Raw genomic sequence first — 18,189 nt, 5'->3', positions numbered from 1 at the left:
CCTTGAACTCTAGATCTCTGCCTCAGCCCTCTGAATTCGGGGGTTATGAGTGTGACCACCATACTTGCCTGGCCGGAAGTTTGGGTTTTTTGGTACCTGGGATCAAACTCAGGACCTTGTGCTTATGAGGCAGGTGTAGCACCACTGAGCTAAATCCCCAGCCCCAGAATTTTTATTATTTTCTATTTTTTTATTTTTTGGGTACCGGGGATTGAACTCAGGTCCTTGCGCTGGCGCAGCAGGCGGCAAAACCACTGAGCTAAATCCCTGGCCCTAGAATTTTAAAAAAATGTTTTAATTGGGCTGGGGATTTAGCTCAGTGGTTTTGCCGTCTGCTGCGCCAGCTCAAGGACCCGAGTTCGATCCCCAGTACCAAAAAAAAAAAGTTTTAATTGGTTAAATTTGAGGAAAATATGCCTCAACACTTATAATTTCCTGTAAAGCTTATTACTAATAACATGCTGAGGAAGAGTAACTTTGAAGATGTGAGAGGCCTAATCTCTTCATAGTTTCTGATTTGCATATGTCTTTTAATGTTTTTTTTAAATGTAAAAGTTTTCTGGACAAATTGTTAATTTTTAAAAGTTTGATAGAGTTGGAGAGAAAGCTCAGTGGTACAGCATTTGCCTAGCATGCATGAAGCTCTGGCTGCCAAAAGATGCAACCAAAACCATGAACAAGGAAGGTTGTGTCAATTGAGAGGTAACGTGAACCTGTGTGTATTTTAAGAAGTTCATGGGCCGAGGATTTAGCTCAGTGGTTTCGCTGCCTATGGCGCAAGCGCAAAGACCTGAGTTTGATCCCCGGTACCAAAAAAAAAAAAGGTAGGTGAAATGGCACACATCTTTAACCCCAGCTCTTGGGAGGCTAAGGCAGTTCCGTTCCAGCCTGGGCAACTTAGTGACACCCTGTCTCCAAAAAGGACAGTTAGCTCAATGCGAAGGCCCTGTGTTCAATCCCCAGGACCTCAAAAAAGAAAAAAAAAAGTTACTGTAAAACTTGGGAGAATGGGCCGGGGATTTAGCTCAGTGGTTTTGCCCCTTGCTGTGCAAGCGCAAGGACCTGAGTTCGATCCCCAGGACCAAAAAAAAAAAATGGGAGAATGTTGTCTCCCCGTCCCCGTCCCCCCCATCCCTGTATCTGGAATTGAACTCAGGACCTGGTGCTTGCCAGGCAGGTGCTGTGCTGCTGAGCTACATCCCCGTCCCCCAGAGAATGTATTTTTAAAGTACATGTATTTTTTTCATTAGGTAAGTTCAACTTTCGTTTTTTTTTGTACCGGGGTCGAACTCAGGACCTTGCACTTGCAAGGCAGGTGCAGTGCCACTGAGCCAAATCCGCAGCCCAGTAAGTTCAACTTGATTGTTCTACAGTTGATATATTTATTTTTTGTTTTTATTTTCTTTTTGGTACCAGGGATCGAACTTGGGCCCTTGTGCTTGCACAGCAGGCGGCGAAACCACTGAGCTAAATCCCCGGCCCCTATATTTTTTTCATAAAGTTACAGTGTTAGCTGTGGTCAGATAGCTTTATTACAAATTCTGTGATCCAAGAGGGAGAATGCCATACACTATACGTAGCCTGGAGACTTAAAGCACTGTGTATGACAGAAGGCAGCTGGGCGTGGTGGCACACACCTGCAGTCCTGGCACTCGGGAGGCTGAGATAGGAGGATTCATTCCCAGTTTTGAGGCCAGCCTGAAATACATATTAAGACCCTGTCTCAAAGTATATGAGTGGCCCAGGGATTTAGCTCAGTGGTTTCGGTGCCTGCTGTGCAAGTGCAAGGACTCGAGTTCAATCCCCAATACCAAAAAAAAAAGTATATGAGAGGGCTAGGGGTATAGCTCAGTGGTGGAGCACATGCTTAGCATTCACCAGGTCATAGCTTCAATCCCCAACATACAAAGAAGGTATCTGGCTGGGCGTGGTAGCACACGCCTGCAATCCTGGCTGAGGGAGGCTGAGACATGAGGAGACTGCTAGTTTGAGGCCAGCCTGGGGTACATAGCAAGATCCTGTCTTAAAACCAAACGGTGTGTACAGATTGTGTGCAAATATCCACGGGCCTTAGTATCTGCAAGGGGTCCTAGCACCAATCCAAGGCACAGCTAATAAAATTGAACTGGCATAATGAAACACAGCCAACTTGGAGTTTTTCTCCATTTGTCTTGTAAATTAAGAGCTGGCGAAATAAATAACTAGTTCACATTTGACTTCCATGCTCTCATCTGTTACTGCTTCTGTTGGTTGTGATCCAAGCTGAAGGCCAAGGACTCTGCAGCTGTGTCAAGAGATTTGAAGACCCACACAAACTTTAATACAGCTGGCAGCAGGCCTGGAGGCATGCACCTGGAATCCCAGCACTCAGCAAGCTGAGGCAGGAGGTGCACCTCAAGTTCAAGGCCAGCCTGGGCTACATAGTTCAAGGCCACCCTGAACTACATAGTGAAGTCCTGTCTCAAAGGAAAATACAGTTGGCTCCTGCCCTCTTGGAGCTTATAGACTAAAAGGGAAACCTGAAATAAAAGTTGATGTGCAATTACAAATTGTGAATATTCTGAGAAAATGTCTTATAATCTGCCCATTTTGGAGGCTCTGTGTATTGTCAGCTCGTTGGGATTTTCAGTGAGATGTCATTTTGTCGTCTCACTGACAAAGTCTCAAGATTTTGTCTTGAGAGCGTCAGTGTCTAGGATGTGTTCAGTGAGAGCAGTCCAGTAACAGTTGTTAATTTAGGTGGGTACTAGGTTGAACTTATTCTACGAGAGGCCATCATTTTTATGTGAAGAGACTTCCTTCAACTGCAAAGAATCTGAACTGATTTAAAGGCAGACCTTAGGTATTCTAGATCACGTGTTACTTTTGGAATGTTTTTGTATTGACATTTAATAAAACTTTAACATGCAATAAATAAATAAAGGCAGACCTGGCTTTAATGGAGAACAAATGTGCTAGGGCTGGGTACTGGGAATTGAACCCAGACTCTTCCATCTCAGCTACATCCCCAGTCCTTTTTTCACTTTGACAGGGTCTCACTAAGTCCCTAAATTGCCCAGGCTGTGCCCAAGCTTGCAATCTTCCTGCTTCAACCTCCTAGAGTTTTGGGATTATAGGTGTGCACCACCTCTCAGTAGAGTTTTATCACACACATGGGGAAGGTTGGTATGCAGTGAGATTGAATTTACAAAGATAACAGGCTCTAGTGCAGAGGTGGTGAACCTACAGCAGACATGCCGCAGCTGGCTATTTGTATCACTGAGAGTTCTAAAGGGTTCGCCATCACTGAGCTAGTGGAATGCAGTTGTTTCCTGATGTCCACAGCAGTTCAATTTCTGTTCCTGTACTTGCTGACCCCTGTTCCTGAGGTTAGGTTCCTGCGAGCCTCTGGTCAAACCACTTCTGTAGCTCCATATTGATTCTGGTTAAAGACACCTTATTTAATGTGCTGTTGACTCGCCAGCATGACACTTGGGCAGCAGCAGGGAAACTGGCACCTGAGCGGTGCTCATCTAATTATCCAGTTAGGTGAGGGCACAGCTTAGCCTGGCACCAAGGGGTCTCAGGCAGCACGTCACCTGGAGGCTACTTGAGATGACAAATGCCACACGGCTGGCTCTGCATGGACTGTGGAAAGGGCCATGTGCTTAAAAACGAAGCTGAACAAAAGGCAAAGGTCGCCCTGTCCAACCTCAGGTGACAAGGGGCAGGTTAGGTGACATCTCGACACCGTGTGTGACTGGAAGCAGCACAGGTGCTGATTGTACTGTTCGAAATTTTAGCTACTCGGGCCAGGCATGTAGCACAGCAGCACTGCGCCTGCCTCAACCCCAAGGTCCTGAGTTCAATCCCCGGAATCAAAAAAAAATCAGTCTAACTAGGCCTCACCATACTTCACATACTTCCATAAAATTACATACCTAAATATGTATGGTGGCTTGTTACCAGGGGGAGGGCAGAGTACCCCACTCTGCTTTCATTCTGGGTAATTTCGTCTACTCATATTTTTCTGTTTTTGTTTTGTTGTTAGTTGCTGGGGGTCACACACTAAGCCACACCTCCGGCTCTAAGGATAGATTTTTTTGGTTGTTTGGTACTGAAAGCTGAACCCAGGGAGTCCTGAGCATTCCCATCCCTTCTTAAGCATTTTTAGAAAATTTTTCAGTCAAGGCCTTACTAAATTGCCCAACCTGACCTCAAATTGCAATACTCCTGCCTCAGGCTCCCAAGTGGCTGGGATTACAGCCTCCCAAGTGCCATCACACTTGGTTTAAGACTTCTTTTTTCCAGTACTGGGGATCGAACTCAACCTTGCGCTTGTGAGGCAGACATGGCACCACTGAGCTAAATCCCCGGCCCCAAGACGTTTTTTTTAATGTTTTTTTTTTTTTTAACATCTGTGACATTGAGATGCATCTTTTTTGGTGCTGGGTATTAAACCCAGGGCCTCAAGCATACTAAACATTGGCTCTGCCACTGACTTAGGCATCCAAAGATCCAGTTTAAGCAGCATAAATTTAAATTTGCCATTAAACATAATAAAACCTCTTTTTTTCAGGGTAGTTTTGGCATTGGAGATTGAACCCAGTGCCCGGCGCGTGGTAAGTATGTTCTCTGTCAGCCACATCCTCAGCCCCTTTCCTCTTTGTTAGTACCTAACACACATCTAAGAATTGATACCTGAGATTTTGTGAACTAGAATTCTTGTCTGCTTCATTTGGCTTTTTTTTTTTTTTGGTACCAGGGATCGAACTCGGGACCTTGAGCTTGCGAGGCAGGTGGCGGAACCACTGAGCTAAATCCTCAGCCCTCCATTTGGCTTTTAAATAGAGGCACATAACTACTAAAACCATTTTCTCTTTAAAGAGTAATACGCATTGTGGATGCAAGGAGAGTAAAGATTTTCTATTGTTTCCAAAACTTTAATTCTCTCCTCTTTGAGCACTTGTGGGGCAGTGGCAAAAATTGGCTCTAGCCTCTTTGAAGATTTGAATCATAAAACCATGAATAATAGCATATTGCGGGTGGGCAGACCGAGCTGTGTAGAGGTGCATGTTCCCCCAGTGGTGTTGGCACGGAGAGCTTTCCTTGCGGTGCTGCACATGCTCAGCACTTGCTCTGCTGCTGAGCTACACGCCCAGCCAATTGTGGTGAATTGTAAGTAACTTCTTTATGGATAATAAGTAGACTAATTAATGCTCATTCCTTGCCAGATTTTTCCATTTCTTTTAAATTTAATGCCATTGACGTGAAGGATTTTTAAAAACACAGTGAATTACTCATTTGTTTGGGTTTTTTTTTTAAGAGTCTCGCTTTGTAATGCAGGCTGGCCTTGAACATTTTTATTCTTTTTTGAGACAGTCTTGCTCTTAGTTCAGGCTGGGGTTGAACTCTGTGTAGCCCAGGCTGGCCTGGAACTTGTGGTCATCCTCCTACCTCAGCCTCCCAAATGCTAGGCTGACAGGCATAGGGAATTACTCTTGTTATTTGACATATATATATATGACACTTGCTCTGTGCTGGCTTCTACACTAAGCCCTTTTACAAGGCTAGGCAACTGCCTGTAGTTCCCACAGTTTTTTGTGGTGTTTGGAGGTGGTGATGATGTCTTGTTTTTGAGGCAAGGTCTTGGTATGTTGCCCAGGCTAGCTTTGAACTTCTGGGCTCAAAGGATCCTCCTGCCTCAGCCTTCCAAGTTTCTGGAGCCACAGGTGCAGTCCTCTGCACCCAGCAGTTCCCAGTTTCTTAGCATAGCTGGAATTTAGATGCAGTTCTGTAGGCAAGAACTCTGTATTCTTTATTTCTTTTTTTATTAGTACATATTTGCAGTACATAATGATTACATTGATTGTGAGGAATTGGTATATGTATATAATGTCTCAATTCTTTTTTCCCCCTTTCCCTCTACCCCTATTTTGTTGTTTTTTTCTAGCATCAGATTCATTTATTTATGGTTTTATCAAGTTAATCTTCACAGATACAGATTTTGACCTGTTTTTTTTTTTTTTGGAACCAGGGATTGAACGGACCTTGCGTTTGTGAGGCAGGCGGGGGAACCACTGAGCTAAATCCCCGGCCCTTCACAGATACAGATTAACAGACTAAGAGTCAAAAAAAACATAAAATAATTACACTAAATCAAGGCACACTTTTAGATACATTGGCCATGCTGGATTACAGTAACTTTTTTCTTTTTCCCGTCGTCTGTCTTTTCTTTTGCACTTTATTTATGTATTGGGTTTCTCATATTGGAGAAACCATGTGATATTTAAGCTTATGTGTCTGATTTGCGTCACTTAACATTATGGTCTCAAGGTGCATCTTTTCCTACAAATGACTCAAGAACTCTGTAGTGTCACCTGTTGAACTGGTTCTGATATTCTGAGGATGAAGAGGCTAAGTCTAGGAGATATGGTAAATCATTTTTCTAGAAAAAAATATAAAAGTATGAAGACTAACCAAAGTAATAAAGTATTAAAATTAGAGGAAATTGATACTCATATAATTTTAAGAAATTTTTTTTTTTTTTGCTTTTTGTGTTTTTTGGTACCGGGGATCGAACTCGGGTCCTTATGCTTGCACAGCAGGCGGTGAAACCACTGAGCTAAATCCCTGGCCCAAGAAAATTTTATTTTTTGATCTATCATGAGTGATTAAATTTAGGAATAATTTTTAATAGTGTTTGGTGCTATTCAGAGAAGACCTCCTGGGGTAGGTGGGAAGCAGCTTTCTAGAAAGCACTTTGTAAGATATCTCAAAAATGTTAATTTTTTTTTTTCCCTGCAGTTTGACCCAGAATTCCATTTGTTTTGGTTTGGTTTTTGGTAGTTTTGAGACAAGGTCTTGCTCTATAGTTCAGGCTGGCCTCAAACTCAGGGCAATCCATCTGCCTCAGCCTCCCGAGTGCTGGGATTCCAGGTGCAGAATTCCATTTCTGAAAAGCTGACAGTTTAGTCTTTTTTTTTTTTTTTTTTTTTTTTTGGTACCAGGGATCGAACTCAGGTCCTTGTAGTTGCAAGGCAGTGGAACCACTGAGCTAAATCCCTGGCCAACAGTTTAGTCTTAAAGATTCTCATTGAGTTTCTTTTTTTTGTTTGTTTTTGTTTTTTCCCCAGTACCAGGGATTGAACTCAGGACCTTGCACTTGCCAGGCAGGGGTGGTGCCACTGTGCTAAATCCCCAGCCCCCGAGTTTCTTAATTAAGAGGGAAATAACCAAAAAATATATAAATAAATAAAAGAGGGAAATAACCATATCTGTCTAAAATTAGAATAATAAGTAGATTACTTTAGGAGAGACTAGGAATCACCAAACTTGTAAAGAGCCAGATACTAAATATTTTAGGCTTTGCAAGTCCTGTGGTCTCTGCCTTAACTACTCACTTCTACTAAAAGCAGCTAGAGATGAACGAATGGATACAGCTAAATTCCAATAAAATTTTATACAAACAGGCATAAGGCTAGAATTGCTAACTGTTGAGATATGTTAAAATGCCACTGTAAAAATGTTTTGTCTTCAGCAGTTCACTGACTAGGAGAAAATCCTTGCAAATTCATATGACCGGTTGAGGATTAGTATCTAAAATATACTAAGTAGTCTTATAAATTAGAGAAAGTCAGTCATTAAAAAGTGACTAAAGATAATCCAGTTCACCCAAAAGAAAGCCCCATAAAATGGGGAGAAAAAAACCTCTCTAAACTGAAGGAATGCGGAATTAAAATCTTGCTGCACGTATGCTCAAGAAGATATTCAAAAATGTTGCAGAGGATTTTGGTTTGGGGTTTTGTTTCTTTTTTGGGAGCTTAGCCCCAGGGCTCTGCATGCTGGGTATGGGCTCTGCCCCTGACCTCTACTCAGCCCAGCAGCGGGGCCGAATAGTAAAAAATGTCCTGTTACCTCCGAGTCCATCAGGGCAAGGATTAAGGAAATTATGTGTATCTAGCAAATTACGCAGCAGCCACAAACGGGCTACACAACACAGGAGGACAGGAGGCTCAATGTGGAACAAACATTGCGAATAGCACAGTGCATACCACCTGGGCCATGGGGAGCTGCCTGCCTAGGGACACACACAGAGGGTTCAGTGTGGAGATGGCCAAGAGCATGTTCAGGTCAAGAGGGAGAGCGGGAAGGCAATGGCCACAAAAGCAGAGGGGCCCGAGTTCCAGCTGAGGGCAGCACTAGGCCTGGATGGCAGATGTACTTGGGTGGAACTACATGAACTTGCTGTTATTTCATTGACCTGTAAAAACATGAATTTGATACGGTTCAGCTTGCCATGTTACATAAGTTTCAAAGCTGTGGTTGAAAACTTGGCCAAGGGAAAATAAACATTTATATAAGGCACGTTCTCCCACTGCAGCTACATCACCTCTGAAAATGACACTGGGGAATGTGGGCAGCAGAGCCGGACATTTGCCGTATTTTGTTTGCTTAATAAAAGCTTCCTAGAAGAGCTTCAGCAGCCTGTCTACTGGTCTACGACAGCCTTCGGGGTGCTGGTAAATATTTAATGGTCTGTGCCATTCTGTACCCTGGCAGTTTCAGACTACCAAAACGGTGTGAACTGGGTCACAAAATTCCTGGAATTTCGGCAGTTGGCTCTTGTGAGTCATTATCATACTCTGTGACCCTCTCCTGACCCCTCCCAGAAGAAAAGCTCTTTTTCATCTGGTTTTGGTTGAATGATGATCAGCTTATTGGTTACTGGGGAGGGGGCTGGGACAGGGTCTCAGCCCAGGCTGGTCTCAAACTTGCCGAAATCCTCCTGCCTCAGCCTCCAGAGTCCTGGGACTCCAGATTGGAATCATCACATCCATCTTGAACAGCTCACGGTTAAAATGTAGAGCTGGAGGTATACTTGGAGTTGTTGATTGATGCAGGCCCTGAGAGTGACAGGAAGGACTCTAATAAAACCCTCTGCTTTTGGGTATTCATGTGGTCCTCATTTTAAGCCATTTCTAGGCAACTTGATTCTTGATTTCTCTGAAGCAAATTTTCTGCAGATAGACAACCTGAATAACTATCCTACTGCTCCTCTTCTGCCCCAGTTTTAGCCTCTTCCTTCTGTTCTTCTGTAGACACATAGATTCAAATGTGTAAGTGTGACCTCAACTTAGTGGTAAGTGAAAGATTATCATCTTTCACCTTTCTGTTGCTAAAACAGGCAACCAGAGGCCTAAAGAATGTATGAGGGTTCTCATTTCCACATTCTCACTAACACTTGTCATTTTCTGACATTTGGGTATTTTTGTTGTTGTTTTGAGACAAGGTCTCACTGTGTTGTTCAGGCTGTTTTGTTTTTTGGGGTTTTTTTTTGATACCGGAGTTCAAACTCTGGACCTTGCGCTTACGAGGCAGGCGGCGGCACCACTGAGCTAAATCCCCGGCCCTGGTCTTGAAGTCACTGTGTAGCCCAGGCTGGCCTGGAACTCACAGTAGTCCTCCTCCCCCAGCCTCCCGAGTGCTGGGATTGTAGTGGTTATATAGACCACACCTGGCTAGGTGTTACTCTTTTCCTTGGTTACTGTCACAGAAGTCCAGTGTCTAGCTTGTGCCAAATCACTGGACAAAAGACAAAACACTTTACCTTCTGGGCTTGAGTGGCAACATATTACTTCATGTTGAAACATGATAATCTTATATCAAAGCCACCATAGTCAAGACTGCATCTCTGACTGTATCAAGAGAGGCTCAGGCAGGTCTGACCCCCTGTACTTTTACTCGTGTCTTCCTGAGTACTCCTAGTGAGGGACACACCGCACAAGGTCAGCTGTCCTTAGGAGAGGGTAAGAAACTACCCTGATGACCCAACTGGGCTCCAGTGAACTCCATGCTTTAGAAACAAGCCTCCCTGTGGGGCCTCCTTCAGGTCATTGCTGGGAACTCAGTGACTGGCCATAGGCCCAGCAGGCTCTGCAGAAAGGCAACTGCAAAACAGCTCAGGCTGGGCCACCCATGTTTACTAATGAAGTGCACAGCCCCCCCCCCCCCCCAGGTAGATGGGCCAGCCTTCTTGGGGAGGAGCTTCTGCATTAGGCTAAACGCACCTAAGAAAATAGAGGCAGAGGCAGCCACTGCCCCCTCCCCCCTGAGAAAACATTTCCTTCTAGAAGCCAAAAAGAAACAAAAGCCAACTGACAAATACTTCCAAGACTAGAGCTTTAGCATCCCTTGTCTTGATCTATGCTCGGTTGATTTTCCCCCTATGAGCCTTCTAAATCAGAGAAGAGAAAAAAGATTTGAGTAAAAGATTTGAGTCAGGAACCTGGCCTTTTTTTTTTTTGGCACGGGGATCAAACTCGGGACCTTGCTCTTGATAGGCAGGCGATGGAACCACTGAGCTAAATCCCTGGCCCTGACTTTTTTTTCCTTTTTTTCTTTTTCTCTCCTTTACTGCACAATTAAACCATTTGGTAATTTTTGTCTGTTTCTTTTTTCTGGAAATAGTGTACATCATGTGAGGGATTTGGCGAATAGGTATCTGGATGTGCTGGTAGATTACAGGAAATAACCTCCCAGGGGCTGTGACGGGGTCTTCCAGAGAGACGGACCAGTGGGAATGTGCGGGGGTGATAGCTTGACCAGCTGTCACCGGGGCCCAGTCGCCTGATGGGACAGCAAGGGATGAAAGACCAATATATAAAGAACAAGGAATAAAGAATAAAGAACGAACGACAGTCTTACTTCTGGGGGAGCTGGGAATTGATCTTTGGCTCTCCTGGCTAAAGACCACCTGATCTCAGCTCTGTCCTGGCTCAGAGCAGGAGCTCTGGATTAGTGAGTTTGTATGATTGCACTACATAGCAAGGGAGCATGAAGGCAGAGGTGGAGAATAGCATTAGGGCACTTCGTGAGCTGGGGTTGGAAAAGGGGAGTAACTAGGCCTGTGAAGGCCAGACAGTTAACAAAGGCACCTGGGCTATCTTGCAGTCAAAGCTAACCCGCATTATCTAGCTAACATCTGATCCTGGGGAATGGCTGCACAGAGTCAGTTCCTCAGCTGCAGTGTTCCCTTGCTGTTAGAGACGTCACAGCCTCATCGATCACTCAGACCTCAGTTGTGACCTTTGGCACAGGGAAGCCTGTCTCCAAACACCAGCCAAAAGGTCACTTAGTGGTTCGCACTTAGGCCTTGGAGTGACTCATAGTCTTTTTTTTTTTTTTTTTTTTTTGGTACCAGGGATGGAACGCAGGACCTTGCGCTTGCCAGGCAGGTGTGGCGCCACTGAGCTGCATCCCCGGATCCCCAGCCCCTTCATAGTCTTTTTTTTTTTTTTTTCCCCTTCATAGTCTTAATCAATAGCTGAATTCATAAGCCAAATCAATAACATCTAAAGCCTGCTCAGTGCGGTTTCAAGCTGGTCTCCTGCAGGACTGGATGAAAGAACGACTGTAAGTAGATGACCGGGTGCTGAGCGGGCCGGAATGCCCACAGCCTGCTTATGCTGTGGAGCCGGGGAAAGGCAGCCGTGGGGCACACGATCACCCAGTGCCCAAACCCCAGAGCACGATGGTTCTGTCCTGTCCCTCAGAGGCAGACGGCAGGTCCTTGTCCCCTCCGGCTCTGTTGGAATCTTCAGCAGAGGAGCGGAGCCTACGCTGGCGAGGGCGGCCTGGTGTGTCCTGTGCTTGCAGCGCCACCTCAGCGGGGACGCCGCACAGGTGTAGCTGCCGCGGTTTAGCCAGCATTTGCGCGCCCTGGGACCCATTGGGCTGAGCCGACAGCTACCCGGTTCTTCACACCCTGTCTCCATCATCTCCTCTCTCGCATCTACTCCTCACTAGTCACCCTCACACCACCCTCGTTTCCCCCTCGCTCAGCTGCCGTCCCTCCTTTCTGGCTGTGTCCTCACTGGGTATTTACACTGTGACTTTGTGTGGACCTGGAGATTTTTCTTGCTATCTAACCTAAGTGGACATTCTGCTAAGCAGCTATTGTATTTCAGTGAGAAGCAGGTTATTTAGGCAAAGGTCTCTTGAATTTATTGTGGGGTTTTTTTTTTCTTTCTTTTCTTTTTCGTTTTTTCTTTTTTTTTGATCTGTTTGTTTTTGAGACAGGGTTTTGCTATATAGCCCAGGCTGGCCTCAAACTCACAGTTATCCTCCTGCCTCAGCCTCCCAGAGTGCTGGGATTACAGGTGTGCACTACCATGCCTGGATCCAATCATATTTTTATAATACATTCTAAGTTTTCAACATTCTAAAATGGCAAATTTCAGGAGCCCAGCTGGTTCTGGGTCATTGGTATACAAACAACAACAGGCTGAGAGAAGGAATGCATAGGATTCTGGGATTCTGGGATTCTGGGATTCAGATCTCCGCGCCCCCCCCCCCCCCCGCCCATACTGGGGATTGAACTCAGGACCTTGCGCTTTTGACACAGGTGCAGTGACACTGAGCTAAATCCCCAACCCAGTGGGATTATTGCATTGCTTGAAAGACATGGGTACCAGCATTTAACTCACAGCAGGGTGGGGGTAATAATACTCTATGGAAAGCATAAATATGAAAAGTGTCCAGTAATATATTAATATTGAGTCCCCCCGCTTTCCTTGGCTTTGGGGATTGAATCCAGGATGCTCTACTATTGAGCTACATCCCCAGCCCTTCTACTTTTTAGTTTGAGACAGAGTTGGCTAAGTTGCTTAGGCTGGTCTCCAACTTGGAACATGGAATACTCCTGACTCAGCTTCCCAAGTAGTTGGAATTACAAGGATGTGCCACCATACCTGGGCTGTAATTATCTTTCTTTGTTTTATTTTGGGTTTTTTTTGGTGCCGGGGATTGAACTCAGGACCTTGCGCTTATGAGGCAGGTGGCAGAACCATTGAGCTAAATTCCCGGCCTATAATTGTCTTTCTTTTAAAAAATATTCAGAGAGGGCCGGGGATTTAGCTCAGCGGTTTCGCCGCCTGCTGCGCAAGCACAAGGACCTGTGTTCGATCCCCGGTATCAAAAAAAAAAAAATATTCAGAGAGGTAAATTACTCTTGCCAAATTCTTAATTTTCACTTTTATTTTTGCATAACAGTTTTCTTAGTAATTCCTACATTTAGGTGGTCGAAGGATAGTCAGAAAAAGTATCTCTGAAGTTCAGCATTTGGGAATAGGGATAAATAGTGCAGGTGCATATTTTACATCTAATGCATATGACAAAAGCAGAAAACATTGTTCTTTTATCAGCCCAAGGCTCATGGATATAAAAATGTTTCTTTACTTAGGAATAAAACTTAAGAGCAAAACACTAAAAGCAATTTTGTCCAGCATTTTTTTTTTTTTTTTGGTACTGGGGATTGAACTTGGGAACTTGCACTTGCGAGGCAGGCACCGGAACCACTGAGCTAAATCCCTGGCCTCTTGTCCAGCAATTTTCACTGCACTAGGTACCTATCGATGCCGACATTGTTGGACTATAGGAGGAGCATTGGCTTCTAGCTGCATCCCAGCTCGCTCTCAGAAAAGGTCAGGACCCAAGATACTGCCTTTTGCCTGAGAACCAGAGCTTAAAAAGCACTTTCTTGGGTGTTCATCGGCCCCAACCTTCCAGACTTTCCTCCTGGACTCCAGTTGAAGATCTACAAAGGTAGGTACTTACCTTGTGACCAGCACTGTTAGGTTCAGAGTAACTGTGAGATTTTTTTTTTTTTTTTGGTACCAGGGATTGAACTTGGGACCTTGTGCTTTCTAGGCAAATGCTGGAACCACTGAGCTAAATCCCTGGCCCCCTACTGTGAGATTTTTAAATTAGCCATTTGAACCCTGAGGTCTGCAGGGGAAACATTGGTTTTCCAGATAGTCTGAGTCAGAAAGAGGCTGCTGAAGGCCTCCTCTCCCACTCCTGATTTGTCTCTAATTTCTTTCTTTCTTTTTTCGTTTTTTGGTACTGGGGATCAAACTCAGGACCTTGCTGTGCCGCTGAGCTACATCCCTAGCCCTTTAATTTCTGCTTAAGGTTCTACTGAAGGGCCCAAGGGTTACATTTTGTTTTGTTTTGTTAGAGACAGGTACTCACTATGTAGCCCCTGCAGGCCTCGAATTTGTTGCAGTCCTCCTGCCTCAGCCTCCCTAGTGCTGGGATTACAGGTGTGTGCTACCATCCCAGGCATCTAAGGGTTTGAGTAATAAATATTAAGTACAGAATTATTAATAACAAATATTTCCTAAGAATCCTATATGAGCCAGGCACTGTTGGCCATGGGAGATAAAGTGAAGAACAGAGACACATGCTTCCTGTCTATGAGTAGAAGCAGACAGAAAGGGGCTGTTGCAGCCATACGTGGCCAATGCCATCAGCAATTCTGACTGCCTTGATTTCTAGTAATTTCTACAATTCTAGTAGCTTTTCCAAACTCCATGTTGCAATCCATTGGCAGGTCTCAAAAGTACATTTTCAGGGGTAGTTTTATAAAAACTAATAAACATTTTTGTTGGACATGGTGGCACACGCCTGTAATCCCAGCACTCAGGAGTGCTGAGGCAGGAGGATTGCCACCAATTGGAGGCCAGCCTGAAATACATAATGAGACCCTGTCTCAAAATAATAATTTAAAAAACGCTGAGGATGTAGCTCAGGGTGAAGGCCCTGGGTCCAATTCCTGTGCCAAAAAATTACAAAAATAATCTTTTTTGAGACAGGGTCTCACTATGCAATTCAGGCTGGTCTTGAACTCACTGTGTAGCCCAGGCTTGCCTGGAACTCATGGTGATCCTCCTGACTCAGCCTCCCAAGTGCTGGGATTACAGGGTTGTGCCAACATGCTTAGGCTGCTGAATAATTATTGAATGCCTGAATCATTATCTTTAAGGATGTGTAGCTTATTTGGATAGAAACATATCTAGATAGCAGATAAGAATAGTAATAGCTGCCTTAGGAGAGTTGAGTGGAATTACAGCCTGCTCTAGTTTCCCACAGTAATAATTACTGCTAACTTCACCAGGTACCAGGCTTACCACTGTGAGATCTTTGTCTCAGGCTGGGGATTTAGCTCAGTGGTGCCACCTTCTGCTTTGCAAGCGCAAGGTCCGGAGTTTGATCCCCCGTACCAAAAAAAAAAAAAAAATCTTTGTCTCAGCACTCAAACTCTTCTATGAATTATAATGAGATGATACGTTTGGGTGATAAAGCTGAAGCAGAAAGGAAGGTATTATATTTTTGAGATGAGTTTGACACTGGGGCTGACCAAGCATTGATGTGTCCCATTTCTAAGGTGACTGCCCTCAAGTGTTGAACTATGGGGCATCTGAATTCATTTGAACTCTCCCATCTGCCCTACCTGACTGTATCATCTCATTCTAACGCCTGTAATGCCAGCACTCAGGGCTGAGGCAGGAGGATCATACAGTCGAGGCTGATGTGGACAAGTCCACAAGATCTTATTGCAAAATAAAAAATTACAAAGGCTGGGGATGTAGCTCAGTGCAAAGGCGCTGGGTTCAATTCCTAGTACAAACAAAACAAAACAAAAAACCAGACAAACCCCCAAATCTGAAACATGCTGGTCCCGATCCTCAGCCTTTATCAACATGGATCTCAAGTTTGAAATGGTACGTATGTTACTATGGATAAACCTCAACCGATTTAATCAGTTCCAAATGAGCACTTAGGCTGTTTTGTTTTGTTTGTTTGTTTTTTGGTACCAGAGATCGAACTCGGAACTTTGCATTTGCAAAGCAGGCAGCAAAACCACTGAGCTAAATCCCCAGCCCCGTCTTAGGCTGTTTTCTATCTCTTCATATTAACAGCACTGCTACAATAATCAGCCTCACACAGAGAGCATCTCAAATGTGTAGAACCCTGGAAATGGAGTTTCTCAGTTGAAGGAAATAGGCATTAAAAAGTAAGTTGGCAGATTGGCAAATTCCTTTTATAGAGGTTGTATTGTTTTTGTGCTTTACAATCCCAGAGTGTCCCAGAGTAACTGTCACCCCCAACCTTACCAAAACTGACTTTTTCAGTTCAGAGTCTCACTGTTTTGCCCTGACTGGCCTCTTAACTCATCACCCTCCTGCCTCTGCTTCCCCAATAGCTAGGGTTATTGGCATGTACCACCAGGCCTGGCTCTAGAATCATTTGGAAATGTTATTGTTAGGGCTGAGGGTATAGATCAGTGGATTCAGTCTCGAGCACTGGAAAAACAAGTTTTGTGTTTTTTTAAGTATTGCTAAATGGGCACCTGAAATAAAAAGACACTTCTCAGATAAAGAATGAGAAACGGCAAATAAATATATGATAAAATATTGAACATCATTGGTCATTTGAGAGACACAAATTAAAACAATGCTGAGATTTCACCTCACTCCAGAAAGAATGGCTGCTATCAAGAAATCAACCAATAACAAATGCTGGCAGGATTGTAGGGAAAAAGGAAATTTCTCCAGTGCTGGTGAGAGTGTAGACTGGTGCAACCACTGTGGAAATCAGTGTGGAGGCTGCTCAAAAAACTAAAAGTAGAGGTGCCATTTGACCCAGCTATACCTCTTCTTGGTATCTTCCAGAAAGAATTAAAAGCATCATACCATAGCAATATGTGCACACCCATGCTTATAGCAGCAGTTTGTAATACCTAAATCTTGGAAATAGCCCAAATGTCCATCAACTGACAAGTAGATAAAGAAGATGTGGGGTTTTTTTTACACAATAGAGTACTACTCTGCTGTAAAGAAGGATGAGGTTCAGATTTTTATAGCTAAATGAATGGACCTTGAGACCATACTTTGAAGTGAAATAAATCGGACACATGTTTAAATACCGTATTCTTTCTCTGGTGTGAGAAACTGAATGTGGAAATGAGGACTGAGATGTATAATGGATGTTGGGAAATGGGAAGAAAATGTTCAAATGGAAAGGGGAACAAAGGAGAAGGGAGGAAGAAAGGAAGGAAGGGACAAGAAAAAAAGTGAAAATAGAAGAAAAAATGGAAACAAAGATTTTTTACATAGGGAGGGAAGACTTGAGGGGGGGGATGGGATAAAATAAAATTTATTTTTAAAAAAGTTTTGGTAACTCTATTAGATCAGAACTATTGTTTGATTTGCATTTGTCTTTTTTACCAGTGAGCCCAAGTGTGTACTCACGTCCCAGGCTGTGTAAACGCCACGTCTACAAGTCACCCATTTTCTGCTGAGTTGGGAGTATTGTTTGATTTGCGGGAGCTTTTTATGGATTAAAGAAATTTCAAATTGTATTTTATCTAGTATAATGCTTTGTACCTGGCAGAGTCAACAAATGAAAAATAGGCACCGATGAAGTCCACGAAAGGCCTGAACTCAGGGATGACAGGAGAGGAGACAGAGCTGCTGAGGGAGAGTCAGGGACACAACACAGCCAGCGGTGCGGGCAGAACAATCAGAAAACGGGCAAGCGGCGCGGGACAGCACTTAGTTACCTGGTGCACACAGGGCCTGGGTTTGATCCCCAGTGCCACAAAACAGACCAAATACTTAAACAGATGGGAAAATATCCATAGGGGAAGGATTTTTTTTTCAGTAGTGAGGATTGAACCCAGAACCTCATGCTGAATAGGCAAGGGCTCTAACACTGAGCTACAGCCCCAGCCCTTACCCTTTGAAACATTTTTGTTTTGAGACAGGGTCTTGCTATGTAGCCCAGGCTGGCCTCAAACTCACAGGGATCCTTCCTGCCTCAGCCTCCCAAGTGCTAGAATTAGAGTTGTGTGTCAAGATGCCCAGCTAATGTATGGCTCCATTTTTATTTTTTTAAATTAATTAATTAATTTGGGGGGGTGCAGAACCGGGGATTGAACTCAGGACCTTGTGTTTGCCAGGCAGGTGCAGTGCCACTGAGCTACATCCCCAGCTGCTTTAAAATTAATTTTATTGGTACATTTTATTTTTTAAATTAAGTTTATTGGTACATTTTAGGTATACAATACAATTACATTCATCATTGGGATCTTGTACCTTTACACGATATATCTTGTTTCTTTTTTTTTTTGGTACCAGGGATCGAACTTGGGTCCTTGTGCTTGCACGGCAGGCGGTGAAACCACTGAGCTAAATCCCTGGCCCGATGTATCTTGTTTCTTATTTTTTCCCCATTCCCCTGTATTGGTACATTTTAGATATACATAATGATTATATTCATAATAGGGAATTTGTACCTGTAGGTGAGGTATCCTTTTTTTTGTAGGTGACATATCTTCTTTCTTTTTATTCTCATTCCCTCCCT

General features: G+C 44.0%; 1 long non-coding RNA gene across 1 annotated transcript; it reads left to right on the top strand.

Annotated features, from left to right (window-relative positions):
- The first annotated feature begins 259 nt into the window (after positions 1–259).
- On the top strand, positions 260–17,948 carry LOC110350833 (uncharacterized). Its single transcript, XR_002397726.2, has 4 exons — positions 260–11,394; positions 13,367–13,584; positions 15,744–15,838; positions 17,055–17,948. It is a non-coding gene; the product is annotated as an uncharacterized LOC110350833 (long non-coding RNA).
- Positions 17,949–18,189: the final 241 nt, after the last annotated feature.

The sequence above is a fragment of the Heterocephalus glaber genome, unplaced genomic scaffold (genome assembly GCF_053883595.1).
Source record: "Heterocephalus glaber isolate CG9 unplaced genomic scaffold, H.glaber_assembly_v1.0 deba00000331, whole genome shotgun sequence".
Classification (NCBI taxonomy): Eukaryota; Metazoa; Chordata; class Mammalia; order Rodentia; family Bathyergidae; genus Heterocephalus; species Heterocephalus glaber.
Note: the sequence above shows the minus strand (reverse complement) of the source record. Positions and strands in the feature narration are given on the sequence as shown.